This window comes from Ursus arctos, unplaced genomic scaffold, assembly GCF_023065955.2.
Source record: "Ursus arctos isolate Adak ecotype North America unplaced genomic scaffold, UrsArc2.0 scaffold_2, whole genome shotgun sequence".
NCBI classification, from domain to species: domain Eukaryota; kingdom Metazoa; phylum Chordata; class Mammalia; order Carnivora; family Ursidae; genus Ursus; species Ursus arctos.
The window spans coordinates 5,255,457-5,275,106 of record NW_026622874.1 but is presented as its reverse complement, the minus strand read 5'-3'; the positions used below and the strand labels follow the sequence as shown (position 1 = coordinate 5,275,106).

The window sequence follows — 19,650 nt, the reverse complement described above, 5'->3', positions numbered from 1 at the left end:
TCCTGAAGATCTTATCTCAGTCCCTTTTTAATCCCAGAATTTAGTCAGCTAACAAATATTTGTTGGAAGCCAATACTCTCCAAGGCTGGGGTGATACAGCAGTGATCAAAACAGACATGAGCTATGCCTGTCTTCATGGAACCTGGGATAATTTCTAGAACCTAACAGGTGCCTGGATCAAGTGTTACTGCTCACGGCCCATCAACTCATTGGAGATTCTTTGTCTTGTTTTCAGGCATGGTAATACATACTTATTTCCACTAGGTGGTGGTAGAGTCATGTAGCCAGATTATTTTGCACTATAATTAGGTCACTAATTGTTTGCTTGTAAATACAGTTTTCTTTATAGTAAGTAAAATTTAAATCTGTTTATATTAATTCACTATAATGTAATCACTAATTAAAATGAGAACTTTTAACACATCTTGCAGAATGAATCCCAATAGGTAAAATTTATCAAATTTTTAAGTTTTTCTTTGTTTAATAATGAAAAATGTATTGAGATTTGGCTGCATGGCAGACTTTGTGCTAATATTGGGGATTTGGAGTTGAATATGAATCCCTTTTTGTCTTTGATATATTGCAGTTTAATGAGGGAGATAGACATGAAATACTTGCAGTGAAATGTATGCGTATTAAGTGTACCATTAGATGAGCTTTGACAGATGCATACACCTGTGTGTAGCCCAGATCCTTCTGGAGTTATAGATCACTACCATTTTGGGGTGGCTGTTTTTAAGGGTCCTGAACAGGCTAAGTAAGCAGAGGAAGCCAGTTGAGAGAGAAATGGCGATGATTAAACCCAGCAGTTACTGAGAGGGTCATATGATTTATGTATCAGTTCATATTCAGCCCTTGTGAGTCCTGGATGTACTTGGGTTCTGCCCTTAAGATTTTACATGAAGTGGTTTTGGTGGTTTTCTTTCACTTGTAGTCAAAATAGGACATCCATGCTAGAATGCCCATCTTTACTTTCCAAGATGAGGGACTTGGTTCCATACTCCTAATAACATAACTTAAAAAAAGAAAAAATAACTCCCAGACCTAATACCAAAAAGCTATTGAAATTGAATCACAGGGTGAGATGTTTCAATGGTGAGAATCATGGCCTGCGCAAAGCGGGTAACTTCTTTGAGCACTTTGTTCTGGGCACTATTCTTTGTGGTCACCATTGCTTTTTAGGACAGTCCCGAACAGCTGGTGCTTATTGTTTCTTGGGTTGGGGACATGAGTGAGGAAACTCATGTTCAAAGACATTATAGAATTTACGTGACATCAGAGCTAAAGGAGCAAGATTTTGCCAGCCAGGTCTCTCTGGTTCTAAAGCAGGACTCCCGACCCCCGCCTATACCATGCTGTCTTGGAAGGAGTGTTTAAGTTACAGAGTGAAAGACACCACCAAAATAAAACGAGAGTTACAAGTGATTTTCCTAGTTGTGGAAGTAAATGAAGACCATCCACACGAGAACAACCCACGGCCATTTACTCAGAGCTTGCTGTAGTAAGGAAGGGAGTCCGCCCTCATCACTTTCATTTGGCAGAGATTCAAAGGCAGGCAGTGAAGTGGGAACGCTTTTGGTAGAAAAAAAAGGGAAGTTCAGGTGTGCTCTGGTTGGAGCTGTTTTATAGGAAGCTGGAGGCAGACTAATTAGAAGCAGGACATTCTATGGGATTGGTTTGGTGCATTTTTAATTTTCTCTGTTGGTAGTAAGTTGAAGTAGGAGCAAAAATGAGGGAAGCTGTCTGTAATCAAGTCATGGTCATCTGGGGCCGATCATTATTGCTTGACTTCCTGTACTGGTTACTGTAGATAATGGGTTGGTTTCCTGGGCTGGATGTTGATTTTATCGTAGTAGATGTATTCGGGACGGGTAGTTCTTGCTAAAGGATCGATGATATAAAATATATTCAAATATATTTTATTTTCATAGGGTAATGACAGTTTGACTTCAGGACAGGGAAGAGTAGAGGAAGAAGAGAGGATCATTTCTTGAACAGTGGAGTTCAAGTTTTATCCCAAACTCCATGCCTTGGTTCTTAGCGTGCTCTCAGGAGCAGAGGCCTCAGTGCTCCGTGGGACTTGTTAGCAATGCAGGTGGCCAGCCCTCGCCCAGACCCACCAAATCAGAAAATGGGAGTGGCACCCAGCAGGTTATTTTTTCACAAGCCCTACAGGTGGCTCTGACACAAGCTAAGGTAGGGAACCACCACTTTCTATCAAGGAATCCTGATAACCATGAGGCAGGTTAGACTACAGCCCTGTTTCATGGTTAAGCAAATGAGGTGCAGGTTGGCAGCTCGCTCTGCTAAGTATGGGAAGTGACAGATGCAGGCGTGGAGTCCAGGCCAGTGGGACCGGAAGGACCCATGCACTCAGGTGAGCTTCGTGTCACGTGAATTTTACTTCCATAAAAACCAACCAACCAAAGCAACAGAAAACTGTGTGCATTTCTTACAGGTGCTGTAAGAAATTAAAACAGATTTGGTGGCTTAAAAGAGAGATTCGTCCTCTCAGAGTTCTGGAGATCAGAAGTTTGAAATCAGGGTGTTGGCAGGACTTTCTCTGAAGGCTATAGTGGCGAATCCTTCCTCGAGTCTTCGGAGCTTCTGGTGGTCCCCTGCACCTTGCGGTTCTTGGCCTGGAGTGCCATGACTCCAAGCTCAGCCTCTGCTGTCACATGCTTTCTTCCGGCATGTCTGTGTCTCCGCGTGTCCTCTCTGTGTGTTATTTTCTTATAAGGACACGATTCACTGAATTTAGGATCTACCTAATGTCGTATGACCTCATCTTAACCAATGACATCTGCAGAAACCCTGTTTACAAATAAGGTCACATTCCGCGTAGACATGGTATTCAACGCATGGTATTCAATGCATATTATTCAATGCATAGAACCTTTGTAGAAAACCCGTTGACAATACACGAGAGTCTCTTTCTGGACACTCTTTTCTGTTTTCTTGACACTCTTTTCTGTTTTCTTGACGTATGCATTTATCTCTGTGTCGGTACGATGCTGTCGCGATCACTCTAGCTTTATAATGAGTCTCGACATCACGCACTGTGAGTTGTCCACCTTTGTTCTTGGTGAGATTTGTTCTAGCTGTTCTAGGTCTTTGCTTTTCCATATAAATTACAGAATCAGTTCGTCTATTTCTATAAAAATGCCTGTTGGGATTTGGATTGGGATTGCTTTGAATCTATTGATCAATTTGATTTCTTAACATTGATTGGGTTTTCTATAAATGTATTTAGGTCTGCCTTTCACAAGTATTTAATGGTGGCTTGAGGTGTTCCTTGGCCTGTGGTTGCAAGTCCAGTCTCTGTCTCCGTCTTCGTGTGGCCTACTCTCTGAGTCTTCTCGCCTTCTGCCTCTTATTGGGACAGCCATTGCTAGATTTAGGGCCCAGCCAGGGAATCCCAGATCATTCCTTCTTGAGATCTTTAACTTCATTACATCTGCAAATACCCGTTTTCCAAATAAGGCCACATGCACAAGTTCCTGGGGTTAGGATGTGTTTGTATCTGTTTGATGGCCACTCTGATCCCCTGCGAGAACCGTGCTCATTCGCGTGCTTGAAAAATTATTACTTTACGGTAAAAATGCAAACCAAATCTTGTTTACTCACCGAGTACAGGAAATGTTAGGGTCCATTCTTTACTGATCTTATTTCCTACAACTAGCCCCAGCTCACTGGACCCCAGACACACTATCTTTTTGCAGTTTGTGAAACACTCCAAGGAGGGTTTTTTCCTGTTCCCATTGCCTGGGTTTCTCATCCTCCAGATGCTACAGGCTACTCCCTCAGATTCATTTGGGTCTCTGCCCAGTGTTATCTTATCAGAGGGGCTCTCTCTAAAATATCTATATTATTCTTCATCACTGTGCTGCTTCATTTTTCTTCTAAGCATTTAACACCATCTATTACACAATTCTTTCTCTGGCTGTTGTTTGTCTTCACAAACTATAATATGAGCCCCATAGCCATAGGGTCTCTATTATTTATTAATATATCCCCAACACCTAAAAAGTATCTGCCACATGCAAATATTTAACAAATGATTTTGAATTAATTTAAATGAATGTGGGAGGGGAAAATAAAAGAAGACGAAATCAGAGAGGGAGACAAACCATAAGAGACTCTTAATCATAGGAAATAAACTGAGGGTTGCTGGAGGGAAGGGGTGGGGGGATAGGGAAACTGGGTGATGGGCATTAAGGAGGGCACGTGTTGGAATGAACACTGGGAGGAATATACGACTGATGAGTCACTGACCTCTACCTCTGAAACTAATAATACAATATATGTTAATTAAATTTAAATTTGAATTAGTGGGTGATTTTCTTTAGTTGAGAAATAACCTTTAAACAAGGGGATGACTTTTTTTTTTTTAACAGATTTGTTTACGTATTTGAGAGAGAGAGCCAGAGAGCACGTGCACACACACCCGTGTGGAGGGGAGGGGCAGAGGGAGAGGGAGGGAGAATCCTAAGCGTACTCTCTGGACTCTCCACTGAGCCCAGAGCCTGAGGGGTCGAACTCACTACCTTCAGATCATGACTTGAGCCGAAATCAAGAGACGGATGACCAACTGACTGAGCCACCCAGGCGCCCCAAAGGAGACGACTTTTTAAATCACAGGTCTTAAAAAACAGCAGCTTAAAGAAGCTCCTAATTGTCAAGTTTGGGACAATTGATTTTTTAAATTTTTTAAATTCTTATGTATTTATTTTTTAAGTTTGGGATAATTTAAATATCAAGAAAGAATAATAACTCTAATTGATTGTAATATTTTGAATAAGTAAAAATCTCTTGGTCTATAGTGGTACAAAAAGGGTAGTTGGGGAGGAAACAAAAAAAGCTCTACCTATGCCTTCTCTTTTTTTTTTTTTTGTTTTTTTTTTATTATAATAATATTTTTTTTATTATGTTAGTCACCATACAGTACATCCCTGGTTTCTGATGTAAAGTTCGATGATTCCTTAGTTGCGTATAACACCCAGTGTACCATGCAATACGTGCCCTCCTTAATACCCATCACCAGCCTATCCCATTCCCCCACCCTCCTCCCCTCTGAAGCCGTCAGTTTGTTTCTCAGAGTCCATAGTCTCTCATGCTATCCTGATCTTCAAGGTTTTAGGAAACATGGGATAGAGAAACAAGGTAAATGGCCTCAAGAGGAAAAAAGTCACATAAGTTCAAAATGCATGACATTTAATAAGACAGTTTTCTGGAACATTTCACAAACTTATTGCAAGAAAGAGACTCTGCGTGTGTGTGTGTGTGAGAGAGAGAGAGAGAGAGAGAGAGAGAATTTTCTAGACTGAAAGAAATTGAAGAGCCATAATTAACGCTTGTGATGTATGAACTTAGATTGGATCCAGGTTGAAGGGGGAAGTTGTAACACACATTCTTTCACCAATTGGAAACATTTGAACACAGACCGCGTAGTAGATAATATCACATAATCGTTGTTTATGTTCTTGGGTGGGATAATAGCATATGATCGTAGCAGAGACGTCATTCTTAGGAATCACATGCTGAGGGTTCTCGGGATGGTTGTGACCTCTGCCGTTTTCGAGTGGATGAGCAAAAGAACACACAAGTGTGTGTATGTTGGGGCAATGGAGCCGACATGGCAAATCGCTAACACATGTTGAATCTGGGGAAAGGGTATAGTAGTGACCACTGTATTTTTCCCCCCTCAATTTCTCTGTCTGAAAAAGGTGGGAGGAAAATAAGGAAAACAGTTCTCTTAAAAAGCTTCGTGTGAAAGAATAGTGCTCAGCAATCCAAGTGGTGATTCCCTGGCAGTTAATTCCCCGGAGGAGGTGAGTCTGCCTTTAACTGGGAAAGAGTGTGGAATGAGGAGTTGACTGAGCATGAAGCTGACCTGTCCACCATGATTTATGACATGTGAGTGTCCTTCTAGCTCTCCGTATGTGGGTATTTCTGTAGACTAAAAGGTTGAAAAAGAAATATTGGAAAGAATCATCCTTGTATTGGGACAATCAATCTTAAAAGACAGGTGAGACCACTTCAGGTCTGTTTCCTGTGCGTCCGTCTCTTTCTGTCTCTGTGTCTGTCTGTCTCTCAGATATTTGTGAGAGGAACTACAGGGGTTATGTTTGTTTGCAAATATCAAATATTTTTAGTATTTTTACCTTGTCATAAGCCTGACATTTTCCTCTGGCTTTTATAGCCAATAGTCAGTTTTTCTGTTTTGAAGCCATCAGTTATGGTATTGATTTTACAAGTATTCTTTTTTCATACTGCATTTTGTTACTCAACTTTAAGGAAGCTAAGGGGACCAAAAAAGTTGGGTGCATGCTATAATTCACTTATTCAGTCACCCACCCAATTTCTCAGAGAAAGGCAGAACATCACAGATTACCTTAAAATTAAATCTAGTTTCCAAAGGAAATGATATAATGATAGTAGTGCGTTTAACACTTTAATGCAGTTTTTATTTATAGGATTTGGTATTGCTTCTTGAAAACTTTATAACGTAAAATAGAGAACTTGCTCTAAGTTATGGTGTGATAAAGTTAGCTAGGATGCCATTTCTAAATCACTGCTTTACTGCAAGAATAGGAAACCCCTTTTAATAATGCAGTGTCGTCAGATGCCTCAACTTACAAAGGTTTGTAGAATTTGTCCCCATATGGTACCATTGTAAATCATACATAACTTTTCATTGAAAATTTAGAACTAGACAGAGATCCTGTTGCGAACTCAGAGAGCCAGCTTGAATTGGTTTAGAAAAACAGCACCTGTTAGATAATATCTCTAATGTGAAAGTTCCATTTACTGAGATGAGTACATTTTCTCTCCCAGATCCCATATTGGATAATATGTCTTTTTTTATTTTTGATATTCTTTGGAGGATTCTGTTCATTTTAATAGTAAATTGCCCCACCATAGGAGATAAATAGAATTAGTTCCAGAGTTGCCTTTGGGACAAACGCGGTAGCACATTATCTTGCGGGTGTAGTGTTGTGCTGTCTTGATTCTCTGCTTACCTGTCGTTTGATCCATGTAGTGATACACTGTTTCATAGTTTGTTTGGTAGTAAACTAAGCGATGATTTTGGCTGTATTTCCACAATAGCATTGGGAAACTATGCCGTATCTTCTTTACCTTTTCGTTATTTGTTCTTTGTTTTTAGAGGCAATTGATATAAAGGAGTCTTTTCATTTACCTTAGTAAATGGGGAGGTAAAGATTAAGAAAGAAACCAGTTGTAGCAAAGTTTGAAATGCAATGGAATTAACTGCTTGAGATCTTGAATGAACTTGATCTGTGGGGCAGTTTGTTAGTTATATATTCATGTTATTCAGTCTTAACAGATGTCTAGCAATGCCTTACTTTTTATGAATTATTAAGGTAATTCCTTCACTTCTAGAAATATTTTCTTTTTTTTTTTTTGGACGTCCACTCACAGGCAAAGCTCCAGGCACCTTTCAGAAGTGAGAATGTTTGTGAAATTAAGTCTAGGTCATTCAGGCAAATTAAGTTCTTATCTGCACTAAGCTTTCCCAGACAAATGACTGGAAGTCCCCTCCGTACTTGCACAAATTAAATTCCTAATCTCTTGGTTTGCAAAAGACTATGTCTTAACACCTGTAGGGGGTTTCTAACTCAGCTCTCTTGAGTTCATTTTCTTTGTTGTAAACTGTGTCATATGCTATTAGACTCTGGGCACCTTAAACAATTTGAAATTCAGATAAAGATTTGTGAGTGGCTTCAAAATAGCAGAATCTTCTTATTGCTATTTATCCCTTAGGTGACTGACTAGTAAGAAGGGAAAATTTTTATGTTCCTCCTAAACTGTGTTCTGATTGGGGTTAGATTCACAGAAGGCAATTTTAGAGACATAGGACAGACTTGTAATTGAAAATAATATGTTTTCTTTTTCTCGGAGTTGACCGTTAACAAGTTTTTTCTTACTCGTAGCCCAAACCGCTGGCTCTTACTATTTACCGAGTGTTTACTCTATGCTAGGTTTGGTGTTAAGTGCCTCCTGTTATGTCATCCAACCTCACAACAGTTCAGTGAAACAGTAAAATAAAGTTGTTATGTCACCATCATCATCATGATGACATCTTTGCCATCACTCATATTTTTTAAAAAGATTTTATTTAGAGAGAGAGCGAGCATGTGCACGTGCACGTGTGCGTGCAAGCAAGTGGGAAGAGGGGGAGAGGGAGAGGGAGAGAGGATCTCTAGCGGATTCTGTGTTGAACATGAAGCCCGACTCAGGGCTCGATCTCACAACTCTGGGATCATGACCTGAGCTGAAACCAAGAGTCAGACGCTCAACCTACTGAGCCACCAGGCGCCCTACACTCATGTTTTATAGATGAGGAAGCTGAGCCTTCAGGAAATAAAGGACATGTGACCTTTATTATGTTGAGGTGTGTTCCTTCTTGACCCAATGTGTTGAGCATTTTTATCATGAGTGTTGAATTTTGTCAAATGCTTTTTCTGCAGCTACTGAGATGATTATATGGTTTTTATCTTTCACTCTGTTAATGCGATGTATCACATTTACCAATATGGGTACGTCGGTCGTCTTACTCAATGGTGAAATGGTGAAGTGTTGAAAAGCTTTTTCTCTAAAACAAGGAACAGGACAAGGGTGCCCACTCTCACTGCTCCTGTTCAACGTAGTACTGCAAGTCCCAGACAGAGCAGTCAGGCAAGGCAAGGAAAAAAAAGCATCTGAATCAGAAAGAAAGAAATAAAAGTGTTTGTTCGTAGATGACATGATCTTCTCTAAAGAAAACCTGAAAGACTCCACTAAATAACTGTTAGAATAAGTGAATTCAGTAGAGTTACAGGATACAAACTCTAGTGTAATGTACATCATGGTGACTATAGTTAACAGCACTGTATTGTGTATTTGAAAGTTGCCAAGAGAAAAGGTTCTCACCCCCGAAAATACGGTAGCTATGTGAAGTGACGGGTGTGTGACCCAGCCTTATTGTGGTAATCATTTCACAATATAAACATACATTAAATAATTATGTTGTATACTTCAAACTTATACAATGTTATTTGTCAGTTATATCTCAATAAGGCTCGAAAACAAAGGGGAATAAATGAATTTATTCCAAGTCCCGTGGCACGTAAGTGGTAGAGCTGGGTCCAGACCCTGTGTTTTATGCTTCCAGAGTCCAAATTCTGCACCCTTATGTTGAACTTACATATTTATAGCTTTCGCCACGTTGTGCTGATCTTGATTCTGCTTCGTGCTTACGTATGATGATGGACAGTTTTCACAGTTTATGTTCCTTGGCTTTACAGTTTGAGTTCTGCTCTGGAGCTCTTTCTTAGATTAGTCTTTAAACTGGAATAAGTGTACCTGGGGTTTCAGGGAACTTTCCAGGGATTTTACATGCAAAAATGGTTTTAATGGTATTTAGATGCTCAGTGTACCTATTTACTTTCCTAAGATTGGTTTCCTGAGAGCTCTTGTGGTGGCTGGCTGATGCTCCTTTCTGAACTTCCCATTCACAAATTGCTTTTCTTCCACATGACAAAGTCATGCTTCTCAGCCAGCATGAATCCTTCAGTAGTTGCCCCAGGGGGCAAAATCTTCTGGTTCTTCTAATAAAGGGATCATTTAAGAATTCTTAGCTCCTGGAGGAGAAGTTATAAATAGTAAAAGAGAGTTTTGGTCAGAATCATAGGTGGGGCAGAGTCTTACTTTATCTTGGTGACAAATGCATGGCCGGATTCCATGCCTTGTTTATTTCTTTTAGAGTTCGACTTGGTGTGTGTGTAAGGGGTAGGGAAGTTTACAGAGAAGGAAGATTAGCACATTTATTTGAGTCGAAAATGTGGTCGGGCTTTTCTGAAGGACAGTTTGATTTTGTTTATTGATTTGACAATGAGGACAGGCTTAGCAGTTAGATTGTTTGGTGGACATTTCATTAAGTAAGTGAGTGAAATCTACAGCTCCCAGTGTTGCAACAGTAGTAATATATTTAAAATACGTTTATACTGTGGTATATTTTATTTATATATATGTGTGTGTGTGTATATATGTATACCCATATGTATGTACATACATGTACGTAGTGAAATATTATTCAGCCGTAAAAAGGAAGGAATGCTGCCTTTTGAGATAATGTGGATCAACCGGGAGGACGTTATGTGAAGTGAAATAAGCCAGACAGAGACAAATACTGTATGATATCATTTATTTATTTTTTTTTTAATTTTTTTTTTTTAAAGATTTTATTTATTTATGTGACAGAGAGACAGCCAGTGAGAGAGGGAACACAACAGGGGAGAGGGAGAGGAAGAAGCAGGCTCCCGAGGAGCCCGATGTGGGACTCGATCCCTGAACGCCGGGATCACGCCCTGAGCCGAAGGCAGACGCTTAACGACTGCGCCACCCAGGCGCCCCTGTATGATATCATTTATGTGTGAAATCTAAAAAATTTGAACCGGGGAGTAGAGTGGTGATCTCCAGGGGCTACGGGAGGAAACAGGGTGATGTTGGTCAGAGGGTACAAGCTTTTATTTATAAGATGAATAGGCTCGGGGGTTCTCATGCACAGCATTGTAACTTTAGTTTATAATAGTATATTGTATGCTTGAAGTTTGCTAAGGTCATAGATCTTAAATGTTCTCACCACGCACACTGAAGGAACTACGTGAGGTGAGGGATGTGTCCATTAGCTTGGTTAAGGCAGTCATTTCACAGTGTATATGTATATTAGATCTTCATGTTGTATACCTGAATAGATAATTTTTGTCAGTGATACCTCAGTAAAGCTAGAAAAATAAAATGAAATACATAAATACTGTGCTAGAAATGATATCCCTAGAAATGCATGATAAAAATTTAAGATGTCAACCTGAAAATGCCAGAAGAGTACAAGATTCTTTTAGGAGGTGCAAAAGCAGAGGACGTGAACCCCACGGTGTTAGATCACCGTGCTCCCTCACCTACCCCTGCACCAGCAGATGGAGCATGTCAAATTTGAGGATCAAACAGAAAAGTATTAAAAAGAGCTCGGCATTTATTAGAGTCTCATTCCTTGATGAAACCAGGAGAACTAATTAGTAAGAGGAACTTGAGCAGACTTTTTATGCCAAAACATGTGTAGGTGAACTAAAGTGTTAATGCAAGAAGTAAGAGAATGAAAAACAAAACAAGTACAAGGAATACACAAAACCCGCAAGGTTTTCATTTAAATAAGAATATTGTAAGCACAGTGGACCTTCAAGTCTGACGCTGGGTACGTGGAGCACCTTGGACGGAAAGTCAGTGGGCAAGAATCCTAGAAGACGCGGGAGGTAGCCTGAAGTTAGGGGGACAGCCGCCAGGTGCAGAGATGGGAAAGCTAACTTTCCTTCCCAAGCCATTGGATTCCTACCTCAGTTTATCCGCAGTGATCAGCCGTTCATTCCCTTCTTGCCTTGCTCATCACAGAAGCTTTGAGGGAGTAGAACCAGTGTGTGCCTTGCTGGTCTGCTTTACCAGTGAGCCAGTGCATGTATTCATTTGGAAGCAGACATCTGACCTTGTTGAATACCCAGTTCAAAGAAAAAACATTTTTAACTTAACCTCCAACCTCCACATCAGTACATTTCTTTATCATAATATTGTCTTTCCTTTCCTCATTTTTTATGTGACTACTTTTACTCTGTTTACTACTTCTCACTAAATCTTCTCAGTTGTCTTTTAATGAAAAATTTTCCTTAAGGGTCCATTCGTTTTGTCCCCTTGCTCTTAGGTCACCCCTTCCTTGTGGAGTCCCAGTATGACTGTGCACCCCACTGTGCCCTCAGAGCACCTGCATTCTAGTACTTACCATTGTTACAGGATGTGGGGGTGTGTGGGTGGGCTTCCTCTGCTCACTCGGGAGAGCCCTGAGAGTACATGTAACCTGTGATTCTCAGTGCTTTCCGGAGAGGCTGTCACGTGGTGGGTGTTTTCTGCTTGTTGGCTGAAGGACTGGATATACGAACATCAAGTCATTAGAGAAAGTAGTGAGAAGAAAAGACTAATAATAGTATCAGGCAGCATTTCCAGTGTGTTTATTATGTGCTGTGATGTGTGCACGAACTCACGGAGCCCTCACAGCTGCTCCAGCGACTCTCACATCTTTTTTTTTTTTTTTTTTAAGATTTTATTTATTTATTTTGAGAGAGAGAGAGTGCATATGAGCAGGAGGGACAGAGAGAGAAGAGAGGGGATCTCAAGCAGACTCTGTACTGAGCTTGGAGCCCTGCTTGGGGCTCGATCTCATGACTCTGAGATCGTGACCTGAGCCGAAATCAAGAGTCAGATGCTCAACCAACTGAGCCACGCAGGTGCCCCAGGGGACTCTCACATCTTATTCTGTGGATTGAGGACAAGTGAGAGTGGCTGGACAATAAACTTGAACTCACTGTGAAGTGAAAATACAAAGGAAGCCTTTAGAGTCTGTTTGACCTGCTCTTGGTGACACGAGAGCATAGCCATTGTGGCATCGGTCTGCGGGCCCTCGACAGGCTCTCTGCGTTCAAATCCTGGTCCTCATTTTAAGCAGCTGTGGAAGTTATTGGCCAAATGTGCCTTAATTTGCTCATCTGCAAAATGGGGGTGACAATAAAATGTAACTTATGCAGTTGTTGGGGACACTAAAGGAGTTCTTGTGTGCAATGTGCTGAGGCAGTACCCAGGAAAAGTAAAGTGCCACCATGTTATTTCATAAATGACTGTATTATCATTTTTACCTAACCCAGTGAAATGATTTGAATGTCAGACTGCTGGCTATCTTCTTTGTTTGCTTTTACAGACAAGAAGGCTTTAGCGGGGGAAGGGGGGTTTGGGCACCTTGGTGGCTCAGTTGGTTAAGTATCTGCCTTTGGCTCAGGTCATGATCCTGGGGTCCTGGGATCAAGCCCCACATCGAGTCCCTGCATCAGGCTCCTTGCTCAGTGAGGAGTCCGCTTCTCCCTCTCCCTCTGTTCTCCAACCCCCCTGACTTGTGCTCTCTTTCTTTCAAATAAATAAATAAAATCTTTTTTAAAAAAAGAAGGCTTTAGGGGAGTGCATTTTCTATATGAATGAGAAGTTACTCAGACCGTAAAATGTCAGTGTTGTTAGTTTAGGGAAAAAGAGAAGGCGTTCCTTGTCTTTATCTTAGTGCTTCTGTGAAGCCCCTAGAATGCTTTCCAATTTCTTGCAGATTTTAATGTTCCAGTGATATCAGAAAAGGAGTGACCTGACCATTTCTTAAATAAAGATCATTAGTAACAAGTAATATCAACTTACTGTTTTTAAGTGAGTCCCCATTTGCTCATGAGCGTACTGGGGTACTTTTCTCACAGGATTCTGGTGAGGGTGAAATGGGATAATTTGGAGTCACTGTAATCACAAATTCTGCAGCATTTCACAAACCATGTCTTGGCCCTTTAGATGACGACTTTGAAACAAAAGTATTTTTGTACTTAATGAATAAGTTAGTGTCCGTGAATGAGATCTAAGAAAGGACCACTGTAGAATGAATTAACTTATAATAATTGCTCTTTAGGTCTTCCTGTGGGTCTTCTCATGAGCTCTTCCAAAGTCTTGTGGGAAAAGTTCCTCCTCATATGTCTGTAATACGAACGTCCTGGTGAAAGGCCAAGGGGAGAGGCACAAAACAGAGATTAAGGGTTACCTATCATTTGCTACTGCATAATAAGACCAGATTGGAGGACCGAGGTTCACCCCACTCACAGGTGTGCATCACTGCCATGGCCTTAAACCAAGCAACAGGCAGAGATACCCTTACAACACATGGCGGTGAAGGCATTGTTCCATTCACGAAGGGATTTCTGCCTCTCTTAGGAAAGTACAAAGGAAGGGGCACACCAGGACATTCAGAAAAGTGGTCACAGATGAGAAAGCCCCAACCCTGTAATTATGAAGGGGATTTTGTGAACTTTTTCCCTGAAAGCTCTTGATTCTGCTGCTGGTTGTTTGAATTTCCCTTCTGTACTCTATTAAAGGCACACATGAGACTTTTCCATTTTAGTCGCAACAAAGTCAAGATTCTTAGCTTCACCTGAAATACGTTTGCACACTTATTTTAATTTAGTTGTCGCACCTCCAAAGTCATTTTTTTTGTAGACATGTTTTTTGTGTACTTGTTGATTTGAGGAGAGGGTTCCTACATCTATAGGCTGCCTGAAAAGATTTCTGTAAATTTGACTTTGTAATTAAAAAAAAAAAAAAAAAGTACTGGGGCACCTGGGTGGCTCAGTTGGTTAAGTGTCTGCCTTCGGCTTAGGTCATGATCCCAGGGTCCTGGCTGGGATCAAGTCCCGCATTGGGCTCCCCACACCGTGGGGAGTCTGCTTCTCCCTCTCTGTTTTCTCTCCCCCTAATCCCCTGCCCCAGCTTGTGCTCTCTCTCAAATAAATAAATAAATTTTAAGAAAAAAAAGATACTATTCTGATTATTTGCCCTGTGACCCTAAATATCATTAAATAATAGTAGTTTGTTCATCGGTATAACGAGCATGATTTTACCTTTCTTACAGGTTTTTTTTTTTGTAAGGATGAAAGAGCTTATGGCAAGTGCTAATTAGTCTAGTGCTTGGCCAGTGGTAAGCAGTCAATATGAGGCAGCTTTTATTATTGTTCATTTTTAATGGTATTTAGTGACATGGGCAAATAATCCAATTGAGTGATAAAAGTAGATTACAAAATGGTATCCCAGATCTTGAAAAAATAATGTATATACCTTTTGTGTGTATTAATGGTGGTTGCCTTTCTGGGTGATGGCATTATTTTCTTTTGTTTTTCTTATTAGTTTAAGATGTAACATGCCACCCTTTCCCCCTTCTCATGCTTTCTCTCTCTCTCTCAAATACATAAATAAAATCTTAAAAAAAAATGAAAAGAGAATGCTGTTGAAAACTCTCATAACTTACTGCAGAAATGTTTATCTTGTATGTTAACTATACTGGAATTTAAAAAAAAAAAGACAGAAACAATGTTTACCTTTTTTTCAGCCAGAAGGTAAAGTGAGGATTAATCCTCCCCCCACTTTGGAATAGGATTGCAACATATACGGGTGATACTTCGTGTTTGGGACAGTATGTTATTGATGGAAAAAAATGTGGAATTATTGGGTGGTTGATCATCATACACCTCTCCCAAAATCTATTTTGAATTTTTGAAAACTGTCTAAATTAGGTTTTTAGCTGTCTGAAGTAATATTAGATGATCTGCCAATCACATTTTTATTTCTCACAAATTACATTTGGATTAAAAGAAAATAAAATCCCGACTTATCCTATGGTGATAAAATTTCTATCAAAATTTAAAATACAAAGTACAAAGTGTTAATTATTGTTTTCATGATCAGATATTAGAAGCTTTAGAATACATAACATAGTCACTTCATTTTCAGCGTTTGTTAGTGTAACTTTAAGAAAATGCAAATTAGCCTTAGTAATAATAGTGGGAAGCTCTGTATTGTTGCTTGAATAAATTAAAAAATGTGTGGAGAGGGGTGCCTGGGTGGCTCAGTTTGTTAAGTGACTGCCTTTGGCCCAGATCATGATTCTGGGGTCCTGGGATGGAGCCTTGAGTTGTCAGACTCCCTGTTTTGGGGGGAGTCTGCTTCTCCCTCTCCCTCTGCGCACCCTCCCGCCCCCGCTCATGCTCTCTCACTCGCTCTCTCTCTCAAATAAATAGATAAGATCTTGAAAAATAAATGTGTGGAGAGATTAAATTTAAGATAAAAGTCAGCCCTTTTATTTTTATGATATAATTTAAAAAACCATACTTGTAGATTTTGAGACTAGAAGCGTGATGTATGTGGTGGAAGTACTTCGGGAGAAGTTGATTGCTCAAATAGGTTATGTGTATTCTCTGTGTATCAGTAAACACTTTCCTTACAGTTAGAGATAATTTGGGTGATCTGAAGTTTTTCCTTGGGTTATTATCAATTCCAAATAAGCAGAACTGGAGAAAATGCAGTTTGCTCAGACCTAGGATATGCTGGACCTGGTTATTCGTCTCTGATAGGGCATGGTAGCAAGGACAGTGTCTTCTTGGCCATCAGGAGGCTCCAGGCTGCCTCTAGAACTAACCTTGGTAACCAGACAATTCTGATAATATCTTTTTTTTCATTTTTAAATTGTGGTGAACTACATAAAATCAAATTTATCATCTTAACCATTTTTAAGTCTATAGTTCAGTGACGTTAACTATAGTTGCATTGTTGTGTGCCCATCACCATCATCCATTTCCACAGTTCTTTTCATCTTGCAAATCTGAGACTTAGTACTCATTAACAGTAACTTTCACTCCCCTTTTCTGTCTCTTATGAATTTGAGTACTGAAGATACTTCATATAGATGGAATTATATAGAATTTGTCCCTATGTGACTGGCTCGTTTCACTTCACATGATGTCTTCAGGGTTCATTCCTGTCGTAGCAGGTGTCACAGTTTCCTTGTTAAGGCCAAGTAATATTCTATGGTTCTATACAGCATTTTGTTATCCATTCATCTGTAGATGGACACTTGGATTGCTTCCACCTTTTGGCTCTTATGAATAATGCAGCAAGAACACGGGTATACAAGTATCTGTTCAAGACCTTGCTTTAAATTCTTTTGTAAATATATCTAGAAATGTAATTGTTGGATTACATGATAGTCGTATTTTTAAGATTTGGAGGAACTGCCCTACTGTTTTCCAAAGTGGCATATCATTTTACATTCCCATCAATAGTCTGTAAGTGTTAACAGTTTTTCTACATTTTTGCAAACAGTTGTTATTTTCTTTCTTTTTTTTTTGATTCACTCTTGTTCCATGTATGTGTGATAGTGTAAGTTTTTATGTGTATATATTGTTTCACATTGTTCTTGGATACACTGAATGAACTAGACCAGTATTTTCTCAGCTTGCTGGACCATACAATTCAGCTGGAGTCAGATTCCTTGCACCAGACCTTCTGAATCAGAATCTTCAGGCCTGGAGATGTATGTGTTTGACAGGCACCCCGGGTAATTCTTACAACCAGGCAAAATTGAGAAATACTGATTAGAGCTTTACTTTTCATGATGATTCCTCTGATAGATTTCACAAATCTTCTGTAATCTTCCTCTTGGAGATTCAGAATGAATATTAGCTTAGTAAAAGTTATATAGAAATTTTCCTGAGAAAAGTTATTTTATGTTCTGTTTTATGTTCTCTTCAACCCAGCATTTCCCAGTTTAACCATGAACACTCCTTTGGTAGCATATTTAACTTTTTATACTATCTAATTATTCCTGAAAACAGAGTTTGGTAAATACTGATTTAGACAAATGGTTAACTCGCACAGAAAAATTTTACCATTCTGAAAATTTTACTACTGAAAGGTGTTATTAGACCTAGTAATTTACAACCTTAACATTTATCAGGCCTTAAGTATCAGTTAATTCCCCATCTGAAAGAGGTCTCCTGTTGTCTGGGTACATACCCCAGCCTATTTGCCTATAGTTAGTGGGAGCTGTTCTTTTTTTGGTGTTTTCTCTTGATCGTTTTAATTATTTTAGTCTTCAGTTTATAGACTTACTTATTGCAGTCTTCTGATAACCAGTGAAACAGAAGGATGGTTTTCAAACGTGAGGGAGAAATATCCAGAGATCCTTGTTTCTTTTTTTTTTTTTTTTTAAAGATTTTATTTATTTATTTGACAGAGATAGAGACAGCCAGCGAGAGAGGGAACACAAGCAGGGGGAGTGGGAGAGGAAGAAGCAGGCTCATAGCAGAAGAGCCTGATGTGGGACTCGATCCCGTAACGCCGGGATCACGCCCTGAGCCGAAGGCAGACGATTAACCGCTGTGCCACCCAGGCGCCCCCAGAGATCTTTGTTTCTTGTAACTATAGTAATCACTGTGTGTCAGGTCCTTCAGAATGTTCTGTGACTAACAAAAATGAAGCATAGCTTGATGTCTGCAGAGCAGAAGATGCTAGGTGTTATTTAGAACTGCACTGTCCAGTAGAATGGTCAGTAGACGCTTGTGGTTATTTGCATTAATTTAAACTTAAAAATTGAGTGTTTTAATTACATATCTACATGTTAAGTGTTCAGTAGCCGCATATGGCTAGTGACTTTTGTGTGGACTGTGTGGATACAGAACGTTTCCATCATTGCAGAAAGTTCTATTAGTGCCCATCTAGAGGTCTACACTATGATCCTGACTTACTGTGTAACCTACATGAAGTGTCTCAGAACTACTCTGTGTCATTGGTGGAGGTGATTTGCTGAGTAAAACCATGGAGCCAGAGAAAGTTTTCTTTATATCTGAAGATAAAAATTTAGAGTTAGAAAATAAACACATCTAAAAAAACAAAACAAGGGGTACTTAGCTGGTTCGGTCGGAGGAGCATGCGACTCCTGATCTCAGAGTCATAAGTTCAAGACCCACGTTGGGTGTACAGATTCCTTAAAAATAAATTCTTCATATAAAACAAAATAACAGCAACAAAATACTCTTCAAAAACTCAAAACACCCATCCAAGGGATTTGTCGATAAACACATCAATTTTTTTAAAAAAACTTTTTATTGAACCATTGTGTATATATATGCAGTTTAATATATCCACCGTCTGTGAAAGTGTATGTTACAGGTTGATGCATTTTTAGAAACCAAACACCGCAATGTCACTGGCACGCCACGTGCCGCCTTTTGTGTTGAAAGTGTTACAGAGCTCGCTTATTTATTAGGGAATGTATTTTTACTTTTAAATATTAAATGATTTGAGATACCACATCATAAGAAAACTCCTTCAATTTATGAAATAAAAATTAAATTTTGAAATAAAATTGAATTGAGGTTGTATTTCTAAACCTCTGTAGTATAAATACTATCTCCAATTTGTGAAGCAACATGAGGCATGAATGTTAGACATATTCAACATGTCAGAAGCTACAAAAGCACTATTTGTGAACATTTGAGAAAGGCTTTCTTGGTATATAGTCCCTACTGTTCCCTGGCTGAACACTTCTGTCTGGGGAACATGGAGATCACCAGTTCTTCTGTGAACTACCAAAATTCCATTCATGTACACTGAGGAAGAAGAACCCACAGCCTCACCTTCAGATGTGGGATTGCAGTAAGTTTTTAACCAGTGAATGTAGTAGGTCGGAGTGATGAGACTCTCCCAAAAAGAGTGCTCCCTTCAGAAACACATATACTAAACTGTCCCAAAAAGGGACAGTAAAAATATTAGTATTTTTCCAGTTGTAAAGCAAAGTTTGGGGCTTTGATGATGATGAATACCAAAGCATAGAAACTGGTTGGTTTCTAGACTTTTTGTTTTGTACTTACATATTTAACTCCAAAAATAATAAAGTTAGGAGGAAAATAATAGTCACATGACTATTTTTTATTTTAGCAATTTATTTTCTAGCTATTTCATGTGATAAATCTTTATGTGCATCTTCTTATAAGAGGGCCAATAAATACATAATTTTTTTTATCCTGCTTACTGAAGAAGTCAATAAATAGATTATTTTATACCTATGGATTTTTTTCTTTTCTAATTATTTGAAGTATAATTGACATATAATTAAATTGATTTCGGGTGTACAACATAGTGATTGAACAATCACACATATTATGAAATGCTCACCGTGATAAGTGTGTTATAATATTA

The 19,650-nt window shown here is 39.3% G+C and overlaps 1 protein-coding gene across 2 annotated transcripts in view; it reads left to right on the top strand.

Moving 5' to 3' along the window:
- The window catches only part of SMYD3 (SET and MYND domain containing 3), a 684,303-nt gene that overhangs the window by 67,746 nt on the left and 596,907 nt on the right, over positions 1-19,650 (top strand). The gene's annotated exons all lie outside the window — the stretch shown is intronic.